We start from the raw sequence: 12,413 nt of genomic DNA, 5'->3' as shown, positions 1-12,413 counted from the left end.
ACAACCCGGCTCAACCCTAACCCTAACCCTAGCTTCATGTTCACAACCCTAACCCTAGCTTCAATCACAACCCGGCTCAACCCTGACCCTAACCCTAGCTTCATGTCCACAACCCTAACCCTAGCTTCATGTCTACAACCCTAACCATAGCTTCAATCACAACCCGGCTTGACCCTAACCCTAGCTTCATGTCCACAACCCTAACCCTAGCTTCAATCACAACCCGGCTCAACCCTAACCCTAACCCTAGCTTCATGTTCACAACCCTAACCCTAGCTTCATGTCCACAACCCTAACCCTAGCTTCATGTCCACAACCCGGCTCAACCCTAACCCTAACCCTAGCTTCATGTCCACAACCCTAACCCTAGCTTCATGTCCACAACCCGGCTCAACCCTAACCCTAACTCTAGCTTCATGTCCACACCCCGGCTCAACCATAACCCTAGCCATAACACTAACCATAACCCTAGCCATAACACTAACCATAACCCTAGCTTTATGTCCATAACCCTAGCCATAAGGCTAACCATAACCCTAGCTTTATGTCCATAACCCTAGCCATAACACTAACCATAACCCTAGCTTTATGTCCATAACCCTAGCCATAACGCTAACCATAACCCTAGCTTTATGTCCATAACCCTAGCCATAACACTAACCATAACCCTAGCTTTATGTCCATAACCCTAGCCATAACACTAACCATAACCCTAGCTTTATGTCCATAACCCTAGCCATAACGCTAACCATAACCCTAGCTTCATGTCCATAACCCTAGCCATAACGCTAACCATAACCCTAGCTTTATGTCCATAACCCTAGCCATAACGCTAACCATAACCCTAGCTTCATGTCCATAACCCTAGCCATAACACTAACCATAACCCTAGCTTCATGTCCATAACCCTAGCCATAACGCTAACCATAACCCTAGCTTCATGTCCATAACCCTAGCCATAACGCTAACCATAACCCTAGCTTTATGTCCATAACCCTAGCCATAACACTAACCATAACCCTAGCTTCATGTCCATAACCCTAGCCATAACACTAACCATAACCCTAGCTTCATGTCCACACCCCGGCTCAACCATAACCCTAGCCATAACACTAACCCTAACCCTAGTTTTATGTCCATAACCCTAGCCATAACGCTAACCATAACCCTAGCTTTATGTCCATAACCCTAGCCATAACGCTAACCATAACCCTAGCTTCATGTCCATAACCCTAGCCATAACACTAACCATAACCCTAGCTTCATGTCCACACCCCGGCTCAACCATAACCCTAGCCATAACACTAACCATAACCCTAGCTTTATGTCCATAACCCCTAGCCATAACGCTAACCATAACCCTAGCTTCATGTCCATAACCCTAGCCATAACACTAACCATAACCCTAGCTTTATGTCCATAACCTGGCTCAACCCTGACCCTAACCCTAGCTTTATGTCCATAACCCTAGCCATAACGCTAACCCTAACCCTAGCTTTATGTCCATAACCTGGCTCAACCCTGACCCTAACCCTAGCTTTATGTCCATAACCCTAGCCATAACGCTAACCCTAACCCTAGCTTTATGTCCATAACCCTAGCCATAACGCTAACCATAACCCTAGCTTCATGTCCACACCCCGGCTCAACCATAACCCTAGCCATAACACTAACCATAACCCTAGCTTTATGTCCATAACCCTAGCCATAACGCTAACCATAACCCTAGCTTCATGTCCATAACCCTAGCCATAACACTAACCATAACCCTAGCTTTATGTCCATAACCCGGCTCAACCCTGACCCTAACCCTAGCTTTATGTCCATAACCCTAGCCATAACGCTAACCCTAGCTTTATGTCCATAACCCTAGCCATAACGCTAACCATAACCCTAGCTTTATGTCCATAACCCTAGCCATAACACTAACCATAACCCTAGCTTCATGTCCATAACCCTAGCCATAACACTAACCATAACCCTAGCTTTATGTCCATAACCCTAGCCATAACGCTAACCATAACCCTAGCTTTATGTCCATAACCCTAGCCATAACGCTAACCATAACCCTAGCTTCATGTCCATAACCCTAGCCATAACGCTAACCATAACCCTAGCTTCATGTCCATAACCCTAGCCATAACGCTAACCATAACCCTAGCTTCATGTCCATAACCCTAGCCATAACGCTAACCATAACCCTAGCTTTATGTCCATAACCCTAGCCATAACACTAACCATAACCCTAGCTTTATGTCCATAACCCGGCTCAACCCTGACCCTAACCCTAGCTTTATGTCCATAACCCTAGCCATAACGCTAACCATAACCCTAGCTTTATGTCCATAACCCTAGCCATAACACTAACCATAACCCTAGCTTTATGTCCATAACCCTAGCCATAACGCTAACCATAACCCTAGCTTTATGTCCATAACCCTAGCCATAACGCTAACCATAACCCTAGCTTTATGTCCATAACCCTAGCCATAACGCTAACCATAACCCTAGCTTTATGTCCATAACCCTAGCCATAACACTAACCATAACCCTAGCTTCATGTCCATAACCCTAGCCATAACGCTAACCATAACCCTAGCTTCATGTCCATAACCCTAGCCATAACGCTAACCATAACCCTAGCTTTATGTCCATAACCCTAGCTTTATGTCCATAACCCTAGCCATAACGCTAACCATAACCCTAGCTTCATGTCCATAACCCTAGCCATAACGCTAACCATAACCCTAGCTTTATGTCCATAACCCTAGCTTTATGTCCATAACCCTAGCCATAACACTAACCATAACCCTAGCTTTATGTCCATAACCCTAACCATAACCCTAGCTTTATGTCCATAACCCTAGCCATAACGCTAACCATAACCCTAGCTTTATGTCCATAACCCTAGCCATAACGCTAACCATAACCCTAGCTTTATGTCCATAACCCTAGCCATAACACTAACCATAACCCTAGCTTCATGTCCATAACCCTAGCCATAACGCTAACCATAACCCTAGCTTCATGTCCATAACCCTAGCCATAACGCTAACCATAACCCTAGCTTTATGTCCATAACCCTAGCTTTATGTCCATAACCCTAGCCATAACGCTAACCATAACCCTAGCTTCATGTCCATAACCCTAGCCATAACGCTAACCATAACCCTAGCTTTATGTCCATAACCCTAGCTTTATGTCCATAACCCTAGCCATAACACTAACCATAACCCTAGCTTTATGTCCATAACCCTAACCATAACCCTAGCTTTATGTCCATAACCCTAGCCATAACGCTAACCATAACCCTAGCTTTATGTCCATAACCCTAGCCATAACACTAACCATAACCCTAGCTTTATGTCCATAACCCTAGCCATAACGCTAACCATAACCCTAGCTTTATGTCCATAACCCTAGCCATAACGCTAACCATAACCCTAGCTTCATGTCCATAACCCTAGCCATAACACTAACCATAACCCTAGCTTTATGTCCATAACCCTAGCCATAACACTAACCATAACCCTAGCTTTATGTCCATAACCCTAGCCATAACACTAACCATAACCCTAGCTTTATGTCCATAACCCTAGCCATAACGCTAACCATAACCCTAGCTTTATGTCCATAACCCTAGCCATAACGCTAACCATAACCCTAGCTTCATGTCCATAACCCTAGCCATAACGCTAACCATAACCCTAGCTTCATGTCCATAACCCTAGCCATAACACTAACCATAACCCTAGCTTCATGTCCATAACCCTAGCCATAACGCTAACCATAACCCTAGCTTTATGTCCATAACCCTAGCCATAACGCTAACCATAACCCTAGCTTTATGTCCATAACCCTAGCCATAACGCTAACCATAACCCTAGCTTTATGTCCATAACCCTAGCCATAACGCTAACCATAACCCTAGCTTTATGTCCATAACCCTAGCTTCATGTCCATAACCCTAGCCATAACGCTAACCCTAACCCTAGCTTCATGTCCACACCCCGGCTCAACCCTAACCCTAGCCATAACACTAACCCTAACCCTAGTTTTATGTCCATAACCCTAACCATAACGCTAACCATAACCCTAGCTTTATGTCCATAACCCTAGCCATAACGCTAACCATAACCCTAGCTTTATGTCCATAACCCTAGCCATAACGCTAACCATAACCCTAGCTTTATGTCCATAACCCTAGCCATAACACTAACCATAACCCTAGCTTCATGTCCATAACCCTAGCCATAACGCTAACCATAACCCTAGCTTCATGTCCATAACCCTAGCCATAACGCTAACCATAACCCTAGCTTCATGTCCATAACCCTAGCCATAACACTAACCATAACCCTAGCTTCATGTCCATAACCCTAGCTTCATGTCCATAACCCTAGCCATAACGCTAACCATAACCCTAGCTTTATGTCCATAACCCTAGCCATAACGCTAACCATAACCCTAGCTTTATGTCCATAACCCTAGCCATAACGCTAACCATAACCCTAGCTTTATGTCCATAACCCTAGCCATAACGCTAACCATAACCCTAGCTTTATGTCCATAACCCTAGCCATAACGCTAACCATAACCCTAGCTTTATGTCCATAACCCTAGCCATAACGCTAACCATAACCCTAGCTTTATGTCCATAACCCTAGCTTCATGTCCATAACCCTAGCTTTATGTCCATAACCCTAGCTTTATGTCCATAACCCTAGCTTCATGTCCATAACCCTAGCTTTATGTCCATAACCCTAGCCATAACGCTAACCATAACCCTAGCTTTATGTCCATAACCCTAGCCATAACGCTAACCATAACCCTAGCTTTATGTCCATAACCCTAGCTTCATGTCCATAACCCTAGCTTCATGTCCATAACCCTAGCTTCATGTCCATAACCCTAGCTTCATGTCCATAACCCTAGCCATAACGCTAACCATAACCCTAGCTTCATGTCCATAACCCTAGCTTCATGTCCATAACCCTAGCCATAACACTAACCATAACCCTAGCTTTATGTCCATAACCCTAGCCATAACGCTAACCATAACCCTAGCTTCATGTCCATAACCCTAGCCATAACGCTAACCATAACCCTAGCTTCATGTCCATAACCCTAGCCATAACGCTAACCATAACCCTAGCTTCATGTCCATAACCCTAGCCATAACGCTAACCATAACCCTAGCTTCATGTCCATAACCCTAGCCATAACACTAACCATAACCCTAGCTTCATGTCCATAACCCTAGCCATAACGCTAACCATAACCCTAGCTTTATGTCCATAACCCTAGCTTCATGTCCATAACCCTAGCCATAACGCTAACCATAACCCTAGCTTCATGTCCATAACCCTAGCCATAACACTAACCATAACCCTAGCTTCATGTCCATAACCCTAGCCATAACGCTAACCATAACCCTAGCTTCATGTCCATAACCCTAGCCATAACGCTAACCATAACCCTAGCTTCATGTCCATAACCCTAGCCATAACGCTAACCATAACCCTAGCTTCATGTCCATAACCCTAGCCATAACACTAACCATAACCCTAGCTTCATGTCCATAACCCTAGCCATAACGCTAACCATAACCCTAGCTTCATGTCCATAACCCTAGCCATAACACTAACCATAACCCTAGCTTCATGTCCATAACCCTAGCCATAACGCTAACCATAACCCTAGCTTCATGTCCATAACCCTAGCCATAACACTAACCATAACCCTAGCTTCATGTCCATAACCCTAGCCATAACGCTAACCATAACCCTAGCTTTATGTCCATAACCCTAGCCATAACGCTAACCATAACCCTAGCTTCATGTCCATAACCCTAGCCATAACGCTAACCATAACCCTAGCTTTATGTCCATAACCCTAGCCATAACGCTAACCATAACCCTAGCTTCATGTCCATAACCCTAGCCATAACGCTAACCATAACCCTAGCTTCATGTCCATAACCCTAGCCATAACGCTAACCATAACCCTAGCTTTATGTCCATAACCCTAGCCATAACGCTAACCATAACCCTAGCTTCATGTCCATAACCCTAGCCATAACGCTAACCATAACCCTAGCTTTATGTCCATAACCCTAGCCATAACGCTAACCATAACCCTAGCTTCATGTCCATAACCCTAGCCATAACGCTAACCATAACCCTAGCTTCATGTCCATAACCCTAGCCATAACGCTAACCATAACCCTAGCTTTATGTCCATAACCCTAGCCATAACGCTAACCATAACCCTAGCTTTATGTCCATAACCCTAGCCATAACGCTAACCATAACCCTAGCTTCATGTCCATAACCCTAGCCATAACGCTAACCATAACCCTAGCTTTATGTCCATAACCCTAGCCATAACGCTAACCATAACCCTAGCTTTATGTCCATAACCCTAGCCATAACACTAACCATAACCCTAGCTTCATGTCCATAACCCTAGCCATAACGCTAACCATAACCCTAGCTTCATGTCCATAACCCTAGCCATAACGCTAACCATAACCCTAGCTTTATGTCCATAACCCTAGCCATAACGCTAACCATAACCCTAGCTTTATGTCCATAACCCTAGCCATAACACTAACCATAACCCTAGCTTTATGTCCATAACCCTAGCCATAACACTAACCATAACCCTAGCTTCATGTCCATAACCCTAGCCATAACACTAACCCTAACCCTAGCTTTATGTCCATAACCCTAGCCATAACACTAACCATAACCCTAGCTTTATGTCCATAACCCTAGCCATAACACTAACCATAACCCTAGCTTCATGTCCATAACCCTAGCCATAACGCTAACCATAACCCTAGCTTCATGTCCATAACCCTAGCCATAACACTAACCCTAACCCTAGCCATAACGCTAACCCTAACCCTAGCTTCATGTCCATAACCCTAGCCATAACGCTAACCATAACCCTAGCTTCATGTCCATAACCCTAGCCATAACGCTAACCATAACCCTAGCTTTATGTCCATAACCCTAGCCATAACGCTAACCATAACCCTAGCTTCATGTCCATAACCCTAGCCATAACGCTAACCATAACCCTAGCTTTATGTCCATAACCCTAGCCATAACGCTAACCATAACCCTAGCTTCATGTCCATAACCCTAGCCATAACGCTAACCATAACCCTAGCTTCATGTCCATAACCCTAGCCATAACGCTAACCATAACCCTAGCTTTATGTCCATAACCCTAGCCATAACGCTAACCATAACCCTAGCTTTATGTCCATAACCCTAGCCATAACGCTAACCATAACCCTAGCTTCATGTCCATAACCCTAGCCATAACGCTAACCATAACCCTAGCTTTATGTCCATAACCCTAGCCATAACGCTAACCATAACCCTAGCTTTATGTCCATAACCCTAGCCATAACACTAACCATAACCCTAGCTTCATGTCCATAACCCTAGCCATAACGCTAACCATAACCCTAGCTTCATGTCCATAACCCTAGCCATAACGCTAACCATAACCCTAGCTTTATGTCCATAACCCTAGCCATAACGCTAACCATAACCCTAGCTTCATGTCCATAACCCTAGCCATAACGCTAACCATAACCCTAGCTTTATGTCCATAACCCTAGCCATAACGCTAACCATAACCCTAGCTTCATGTCCATAACCCTAGCCATAACACTAACCATAACCCTAGCTTTATGTCCATAACCCTAGCCATAACGCTAACCATAACCCTAGCTTCATGTCCATAACCCTAGCCATAACCCTAGCCATAACGCTAGCTTCATGTCCATAACCCTAGCCATAAGGCTAACCATAACCCTAGCTTTATGTCCATAACCCTAGCCATAACCCTAGCCATAACGCTAGCTTCATGTCCACACCCCTAGCCATAACGCTAACCATAACGCTAGCTTTATGTCCATAACCCTAGCCATAACACTAACCATAACCCTAGCTTTATGTCCATAACCCTAGCCATAACGCTAACCATAACCCTAGCTTCATGTCCATAACCCTAGCCATAACCCTAACCATAACCCTAGCTTTATGTCCACACCCCTAGCCATAACGCTAACCATAACCCTAGCTTTATGTCCATAACCCTAGCCATAACACTAACCATAACCCTAGCTTCATGTCCATAACCCTAGCCATAACACTAACCATAACCCTAGCTTCATGTCCATAACCCTAGCCATAACCCTAACCATAACCCTAGCTTTATGTCCATAACCCTAGCCATAACACTAACCATAACCCTAGCTTTATGTCCATAACCCTAGCCATAACACTAACCATAACCCTAGCTTTATGTCCATAACCCTAGCCATAACACTAACCATAACCCTAGCTTCATGTCCATAACCCTAGCCATAACACTAACCATAACCCTAGCTTCATGTCCATAACCCTAGCCATAACACTAACCATAACCCTAGCTTCATGTCCATAACCCTAGCCATAACACTAACCATAACCCTAGCTTCATGTCCATAACCCTAGCCATAACACTAACCATAACCCTAGCTTCATGTCCATAACCCTAGCCATAACACTAACCATAACCCTAGCTTCATGTCCATAACCCTAGCCATAACACTAACCATAACCCTAGCTTCATGTCCATAACCCTAGCCATAACACTAACCATAACCCTAGCTTTATGTCCATAACCCTAGCCATAACACTAACCATAACCCTAGCTTCATGTCCATAACCCTAGCCATAACACTAACCATAACCCTAGCTTTATGTCCATAACCCTAGCCATAACACTAACCATAACCCTAGCTTCATGTCCATAACCCTAGCCATAACACTAACCATAACCCTAGCTTCATGTCCATAACCCTAGCCATAACGCTAACCATAACCCTAGCTTCATGTCCATAACCCTAGCCATAACACTAGCCATAACCCTAGCTTTATGTCCATAACCCTAGCCATAACGCTAACCATAACCCTAGCTTCATGTCCATAACCCTAGCCATAACACTAACCATAACCCTAGCTTTATGTCCATAACCCTAGCCATAACGCTAACCATAACCCTAGCTTCATGTCCATAACCCTAGCCATAACGCTAACCCTAACCCTAGCTTTATGTCCATAACCCTAGCCATAACGCTAACCATAACCCTAGCTTTATGTCCATAACCCTAGCCATAACACTAACCATAACCCTAGCCATAACGCTAACCATAACCCTAGCTTCATGTCCATAACCCTAGCTTCATGTCCACACCCCGGCTCAACCCTAATGTCCGCACCCTTTGTTTTTCATAAACATTGATGTTTTTCAAGGCAATTAAATACAAATTATTTGACTAATAAGAACATGAATATTCCAGATCCCTTCATCTCTCTGAGCCATTTTCAAATGTTTGTCACCCCATGTGGCTCAGTTGCTGTATTAGGCAGGACATCAAGTCCCCATCAGTTCCACTCATTCATCAACAGACTAAAAGGCCCATCTCAGCCTGTCTTCTATGCATCTGTCTCTCTATGTCTAGGTACCTGTAATGGATCTTCTCCCCTGACAGTCCTGATTAGGTGAACCAGCTTGTTTAATGTCTGTGGACTGGGTGCTGACTGTCTATCAGTGCCCTTTACTAAGCATTCTGCCACACACTCAAACCCTGCAGATGCTAACCAGAAGAAGTAGTGAACACAAATACAGACAGGCCAATGGATATTATGGGGATTGTCAGTTATTAATGTGTGGTATCAACAAAGAACACATAGCAATTCCGTCATCTGTAAGAAGTGAACCCAACTACAGAGCCAATGGATATTACAGGCTGTCAGTTCGCTTTTAATCTGTGGTATCAACACCTACTGGCCAATATTCAGTAGAGGTGATGAAACAAATAACTCTCATACACCTAGAGACATTTAAGACTGAAGGGAGGTTCATGATGTGAGAGGACATTGTTATGATTTCCACAGCATTCAGGCATATGTTCGTAATGGACAGGAGGTGGCTGGTGTGGTGTTTCAGGTCTATATAACTCAGCAGGACAGCTCCACAACATCATGGAGTTCTCCTCAGAATGCTATTGACCCCTGTGTGACCACATGTTCTGCTTCAGTGGGCGCCATATTAATCCTGATAGCATTCCATCACTGCCAGTAGCAGATGTAGGGTTTGGTCAACCTTATAGGACCAGCTCTAGACAACACACTTTATTACTGAGAGCTCAGATTGTGGTGTCCAATTCACAGAACAAGAATAAGATTATATTTCTATGGTCCACCCCCCCAGTCAGAAACACATTTAGTTGCTTATTTGTTTACCAACAACCTCGCAATCTTCTCCAAATCTCTCCTTTCCCCTGTCACCAATGGTTGACCTCCACTGTGGAATCTCCTGTATCCACTCAGCCACAGCGAATACACCCATAAACATACATGTTTATATACATCATTGGAATACACCCTGGAGGTCTGTCTGCCCTTGGGCCAGGCAATGGTTTCCTTTATTACCTCCATCAGAGCAATATGGCCTCTGTGCATTGACTGCACGGCCCAGCAGAGTACAGCCCTCATCTGTAATTTAAAATGTAATTTCACAGTCCGCTGCTGCCTCACTTCACCTGTAGCAGAGACATCTGTAGGGAGAATTATATCTGACATCTCCCACCATGTAGTCTCCTCGCTACAATGCTGCAGCCACAGTTCAGCTCAAGGACCATTTCCTCCTGTTTTGTTACTGTTCTTTTTACTCGATGGTTGAACGACTGTGAAGGTGTAGCTGTGTGGCTGTGATAGTGATGGTGTGTGACTGTGATAGTGTGTGACTGTGATGATGTGTGACTGTGATAGTGTGTGACTGTGATAGTGATGGTGTGTGACTGTGAGCTTCAGACCCACTGACAGGATGAGTGATTACTGTGTACGTCCTCAGCGTCTCTAAAGCTCCCAGCAGAGATAATGAGACCCAGGAGGCAATGGGATTTCATTTATCTTCTATTTTCCCCTCTCCTCACACACAAACCGAGCAAACGATCTTGCTGAACACTGGGAGAGACAGACAGACAGACAGACAGACAGACAGACAGACACACACACACACGACTAGACTTATTGAGGTCAGTAATCATTGGATAAAAGGTAGATTTGACGTACTAACTCATTTGGGCCACTCCCCTTGTAGTAAAAGAGAGCAAATACATTAGGGTACTGCTAAAGCAAAAGGTATAAATAAATGGTCAATGTATATGTTAACTGCATATTCAAGCATGTAATACAAATGGGAGTTCTTATAACATTTTTTTTTTTTAAACAGATCTGCATACATTTCTATTGAGCTTATAAGACCGGTAATTTCCTCTAGATCAAATTCTGGTTTCGAGGCGTAGCCCATTTGGCATTTTTTTGGTTTCACACTGTATCACGGCTCATTTACAGATGCCTGTATGATGCATTGCCACACTTTCAGCTAGTCAAAGACTGAGGCTGTGGTCATTCAACCAATGTGGTACTATTCATTTCATTGCAATTTGGGCAGAAATACTGTACCTCAGATGGAAAACGTAAAGTAATATCAAGTTTAATGAAAGCTTTGGATTTAAAGTCAAGTGCCTCGTTAGAGAGCTGAGAGTCCTCCAAACCAGAAGTATTAAGAGAGAGCCCCGTTAGAGAGCTGAGTCCTCCAAACCAGAAGTATTAAGAGAGAGCCCCGTTAGAGAGCTGAGAGTCCTCCAAACCAGAAGTATTAAGAGAGAGCCCCGTTAGAGAGCTGAGAGTCCTCCAAACCAGAAGTATTGAGAGCCTCGTTAGAGAGCTGAGTCCTCCAAACCAGAAGTATTAAGAGAGAGCCTCATCAGAGAGCCGAGAGTCCTCCAAACCAGAAGTATTAAGAGAGAGCCTCATTAGAGAGCTGAGAGTCCTCCAAACCAGAAGTATTAAGAGAGCCAAGAGTCCTCCAAACCAGAAGTATTGAGAGAGCCTCATTAGAGAGCTGAGAGTCCTCCAAACTAGAAGTATGGATGGGAAAAGACAACAGAAGTCTTTCCTCCAGCTATAGATAAATAACTTGCACACCCATTAGATTACCAGGTTCATGGAGAATATATTTCCTAGACATACAATAACAAAATGGGGTTATAGGTCAAGCTAAAAGAGGGTTTAAACATGGGTCCATTCACACGGTATAGAACTTGCCAGTGGCGCTCTGGGGTTGCTTTTAACTGAATCTCCCAAATGGCCTTTTCTTTTTAAACACATGACCTCTCACTGGGTACTGACTGGGGGATGAAGTGTGTGTGTGTGCGCGCTTTGGTTGGGCTCGGGGTCTGAATAAAATAAAGGCTCTTTCAATGAGCATCGCATTCACCTCATAGCCTCCATATTCAATCTCTGCATTGTTCTGTTATCACGACAGCCAGACCGTGT

The sequence above is a fragment of the Salmo trutta genome, chromosome 7 (genome assembly GCF_901001165.1).
Source record: "Salmo trutta chromosome 7, fSalTru1.1, whole genome shotgun sequence".
NCBI lineage: Eukaryota > Metazoa > Chordata > Actinopteri > Salmoniformes > Salmonidae > Salmo > Salmo trutta.
This window is presented reverse-complemented; position numbering follows the sequence as displayed.